The sequence below is a fragment of the Rhinolophus sinicus genome, chromosome 16 (genome assembly GCF_057876585.1).
Source record: "Rhinolophus sinicus isolate RSI-liver-muscle chromosome 16, RSI-T2T, whole genome shotgun sequence".
NCBI lineage: Eukaryota > Metazoa > Chordata > Mammalia > Chiroptera > Rhinolophidae > Rhinolophus > Rhinolophus sinicus.
In genome coordinates this window covers 83,564,919-83,570,271 of record NC_142516.1, presented here as the reverse complement: position 1 = coordinate 83,570,271, position 5,353 = coordinate 83,564,919, and the positions used below count along the sequence as shown (strand labels likewise).

Below are 5,353 nucleotides of genomic sequence, written 5' to 3'. Positions count from 1 at the left end.
CTTTCTATCGCAGGCATCCATGTTCCCAACTGAAGAGGGCACTTAGACATCTCTGTTACTTAATTCTAATCAGGTCTAATAATTTCCAAAATTTAAATCTTATTTATGTAGTTTTTGTTAAGTAACGTGATCATACAGCATGAAATTCAAAATGGCATGTGGTGAAATCTCTACCTCCCACTCCTGCCCCCAGAGGGGCAACAGAGGTCATCTGGGCTCGCAGTTCTCAAAGTGGGTCCTAGGATCAGCCCAGCATATAGGGGTTTTTAAAAATGGAGATTTCCAGGCCCCTACTGAGATAGGTTAGTTAGCATGATTGCTAGGTAGATAGGGGGGGGTCCCTGGTGGAATAAAGAAAAGACAGCCATATCCTAAAACTCCAGGTTTTGAAATCACTCCTTTACTCCAGGACATAATGTAACAAGGCCTTGAGGTTAATCATAAAATTCCTTTTGGCCTGACCAATGGAGCAGATCTGATAGATAAGAGTGGGTTACTTTGCTAATTCCTTTAGGATGGGTAAGCAGAACAAACCTGGTAGACGAATTTCATTAGAAGGCGCTAATTCCCTTTTTCAAACAGTTCCCTTCTTCAAACAGCTCCCCTTCCCCAAGCAGGCAAGGGAAGGTATAAAAGAGCTTTTGCCTCAGTCATGGGCACCCCCATTCGGGACCCCCTCCTGCTTGGGAGGTGCAGCCTCTTCTTCTGCCTCTAATAAACTATCCTCTTTTTAAAACTTTTTGTCTCTCCCTGGTCCGTGTTTCCATTCTTCGGCTTCACGAGATATGATCCAGGCCCACACTCAGAAACTGCTAGCAGATCCAACATCACCTACATCACAACCCCTGTCTGGGGGTGAGGTCAGGAATCCGTTTCAGCCAGCCTTCGGGGTTCCTGAGTCAGCTAAGTCTGCGAGCAAATACACGTGTGCCTGAGGGCATCCGGCCCATCTGCATCAGTGGAAATCCACTCAGAACTCAAGCTGTCCTTCTGCTGCTTTACTTGGCGGCATTCAGGACCACAGACAACTTTCCTTCTTTGCCAGCTAGACTGGGATGTAATTCACACTCCATTAGTGATGTTTAAGTGTATACACTTAAGTATATTCAGAGTAGTGCAGCCATCACCATAATCCGTTGTAAGACACTTTGATCATTCTTTGTTATTTTTAATTTAATTTTTGAATAGTCATATTCAAGTGACTCAAACATTTTAAGAAGGCCTCCCCTTCATGCTTGCCCCCACCTACTCAGTGGCTCCCACACCCAGGGAACTGCCATCTTTGAGGCTGTGTTACCTTTCGAATCTCTTCTTGGTCAGCACAAGATGGACACAGACACATTTCTTTATCCACACTCATGGACAAGGGCAGGCCGCATTGTCACAGTCTTGTACTTTGCACCTTTCCCCAGCTTTTCTGTTTGGGCCCACTTGCCGGCCCCTGTGGTGTCTCAGGGTCTCCATGGGTGACCGGCCCACACAGCAGAAGCAGGACCAGTGAGGCCTTGGGACATCCCCCTCCCAGGGTTTCTTCGTCAGTGGTCATCTCTGGGCTGCCAGCTAGGTGGGGGATGGTGACATCCCTTCTCCCACGCTCCCCCACCCCCAAATCTGGAGTCCAGGCTCGGCTCCTTGGGGCCCTGACCTGTACTCTGCTCTGACGCTGATTTTTTAAGTCTGTTCTTCTGTGGGATGGTGAGTGCACCCGGGCTTGGCTGGGGTCTGTGAGGGGTGCATCCTCACAAATATTTGTGGAATGAATGAATGAGTCAGGCTGTCCCTGCAGCCCCATCAGTAACTCTGGACCTTGGAATGTACTACACTTCCCCGAGCCTCAGTTTCCTCCTCTGTAGGTTGGGGACAACAATCTTTACCTCACAGTGCTGTGGGCAGGATGCATTGAGAGACAACCATGGGACTGTAGAAGCAGAAATGTTTTCCCCTCCCTCTCGGAGGAAAATAGCCTTGAGCACAGTCGCTCTTTCAAGTTCAGTATTCTCCACCTCTGAACTCTACCTTCTGATTAAGCCTCAAGGCGGATTGCTCTCCTGCGCTTCCCGGCCAGCCACCAGCAGGGGGCGCAGCGCACCGGAGGCCTGGAAAAGGACCTGTGGTCAAGCGGAAAGAGCTGGGAAAGGGCCTAGGTCTTGGCCAGGGGAGTCTGGAGAATTCAGTTAAAGATTTTGTTGGGCACAGGCAACCAAGGGAAAAACAAACTTCATCAAAATTAAACACTTTTGTGCATCAAAGGACGCTGTCAAAGAAGTGCAAAGACCACCCACAGAATGGGATAAAATATTTGCCAATCACGGATCTGACTAAAGTTGAGTGTCCAAAATACATAGAGAACCCCTGAAACTCAAAAGCAAATGGACAAACAACTGAATTCAAATATGGGCAAAGGACTTTAATAGACATCTCTCTGAAGAAGACATGCACAAGGCTATAAACATGAAAAGTTGCTCAAATCACTAACCTTAGGGAAATGCAAATCAAAACCACCTCATACCCATTAGGAAGATTAGAATTGCAAAAATGAAAAATAAGTGTTGGCAGGCATGTGCAGAAACTGGAACCCTCATACAGGGCTGGTGGGGATGTAAAATGCTGCAGCCACTGTGGAAGACAGTCTGGCTGTTCCTCAAATGGTTACTTACCATAGAGTGACCTTATGACCCGCAACTTCACATAAGTGTATACAAAAATGTGCACATGAATGTTCATAGCAGCCAAAAAAAGTGGAAGCAACTCAAATATCCATGGGTGATGGATAAACAAATTATGATCCATCTGTGCAATGGAATGATATTCAGCCATAAAAGGAATGAAGCTCTGACACACGTTACAGCGTGGAAGAACTGGAAAATATTAGGTGAGTGAAAGAAGCCAGACACAAAGGGCATATAGTGTGTGATTCTATTTATATGAAATGTCCTGAATAGGTGAATCCAGAGACAGAGACTAGTGATTGTCAAGGTCTGGGGGCGGGGGAGTGGGGAGTGACTGCTTGGTAGTCTTTTTTTTAACTACTATTTCCCAAACGTTATTAAAGGAAAAGGAATGATGACAAATCTCTAGAAGATAGTCAGTTTTCTGGGGTTCCACCATTAAAATTTCCAAACACATGCCCGAGTATACTAAGCAGGTGAGCAGCTGAAATCCTCAACTGTTGATCTTCCGACTTTCCCAGTCTGTGGTCTGTCTTTGCGTCCATAATGTGGCTTCATTCATTTTTGCCTGTAGCTCTCTGAGCTCCTCCATATGCAGCAATTGCAGACTTGGAGCAGCTCCATTGAAAGCTGCATCTCCTGTGTCAAAAGCAAGAAGAGGCTTGTCTAAAGCAGTAGGCAAGCCCTCCCATATGTGATTTGCGTTAGCAGCTGCGTCCTGTGTCAGGGCTGCTGGGCCACAGTCAGAGCTGCATGCTGATGCTAAAGGGGAGCCAGAGTGACACCAGCCTCAAAATCAGGGTTATTTACATCCAGACTCACCAGCCCCCGACCCCACCCCACGTCTGTAGTTGCACTGTCAGCGTTTTTTGTGTTACCAGGTACCAAGTACTTGTGTTTTTCAGCATCATCTCCATATTCTAGTCTGACAGCTAAAGCTTTCTGAATCTTGCAAGTACAGCTGACATTTCTGAGATACTTTTCAGAGAACTTGGGCCGGTCACTGCTGTGGATATTTCTTAAATTATCTCTCTTCAATCTGGTAATATCTGGTTTTCTGGTCTTTAAGGCAAGCAATACAGTTTCTAAACTCTGTTTCATCTTTGAAGTTGAAGCAGCAGATCCTGGTGGTCAGGGCCGTCAGCTCCATGGGGACAAGGGCCCTGCTTCTTGCACTGGGCCCAGGCCTTCAGCCGGAGGCCAAGTCTTCTTCTGAGACTGTGCTGGACTGGGTGGAAACGGTTGCATGAGTCTATATATGTGCTGACACCATTGAGTTATATGCTTTCAAGGGGGACTTTTATGGCATGGGAATTATTTCTCCATTAAAAGAAAAAGATTGTTGGTCAGTATGAAAATGTGGTGGCCCAGGGTGGCTCATGCCCTTACTATGCTGGCCCCCTGCCCCACCCCCAGAGCCTTTTTAGACATTTCTGTCCAATTTCTAGACATTTTCAGCTTTCTGTTGAGTTCACATTCCTGTTCATTTCTTCCCGTGATTCTTTCTTTGGGGGGACATAATGGAAAATTGCAATGTGGCAGACACCCCTGGGAGTCACCCCTGGAGGCCTGGGATGTGCAGGCTGAGGTGGGGGTATTCACTGGCCCCGGGGCCCCATTGTGCAGTCCCAGGGCAGTGACATTGGAGGGGGATCAGGAGTGCAGCTGGAGGCATCTCGAAAGCACAGTGCTCCTATCCTGGAGATGCCAGCAGGGCCAGCAGTCAGCCCTCAGGCCCCGGCGTGGGGCTCACTTAGAACAACCCCAGACTTACAAACAGTCCCTTGAGGAGGTTAACTCATTTAGCTAAGTAACACACATTGTTGGCACTGCAACAGAACTAACAAAAGTGTGTCCCCATCTTCACAGGTTTGCTAGGTTGCCCACCACGACCTCTGACCTCAGGGGTCTACAGCGAGGTCAGGGTGAGGCCAGATGGGACCAGCCCCATGGAGCCCAGGGCAGTCGCCAGCACCATGAGCTGACACGGCCTCACGCTTTTCTGGGTGTGAGCTGTGTTCTCTGGTGGAGAGGGTTTACAATATCAACAAACGAATCAATAAATGACCAGCATTTTCAGGAAAGCGAGGTAGCCATGTGCCTGGCCCATACCACCTGGGCAAACCGAGGGGTGATAGGGTTCATATGCAGAAAGTACCTCCATGGACACTGAAGCTGTCACCTCCCACAGCCCACATGGAGGGAAACGAGCAGGGCACAGCGTAGGGGAGACACCTACCGCCAGGAGGTGGCGTCCTGCGTGGTGTTCCTGTCGGAAAAGGTAGGATTAAAACGCTGCCGTGAGATCAAGTCCCCAGCTAGTGGGCACCATTCACAAGGATGCAGGTTTACGCCCCACCTGCCAGGGCTGGGGTGGGAGTGGGGGCTTCCCGGGGTGGGGGCAGTGAGGGGGCAGAGCAGGGCCCGGCCTCGGAGCCCTGGCTGAAATAAGATGAAGGATGCATCCGTGCCACTGTCCTTGGTGGTCACTTCCTCTGTGGGGGTGACAGTGGCCCTGCTGCCTTGGGGCCATGTGCGTGAATGCTGGCTCTTGTGCTTTGGGGTGCTGGGACCCTGCGTACCCCTGGACCGTGCTGGCCCCTCCCCAGGTGCCACCACCAACAGCCTGGACTGAGTAGTACTTCCCACAGCAACTCGTCCACATGGCATGGGGTACCCTGCTC

The 5,353-nt window shown here is 49.3% G+C and overlaps 1 pseudogene; it reads right to left on the bottom strand.

Moving 5' to 3' along the window:
• Positions 1 to 3,162: 3,162 nt before the first annotated feature.
• On the bottom strand, positions 3,163 to 3,819 carry LOC109435759 (tRNA-splicing ligase complex subunit RTRAF pseudogene; annotated as a pseudogene).
• Positions 3,820 to 5,353: the final 1,534 nt, after the last annotated feature.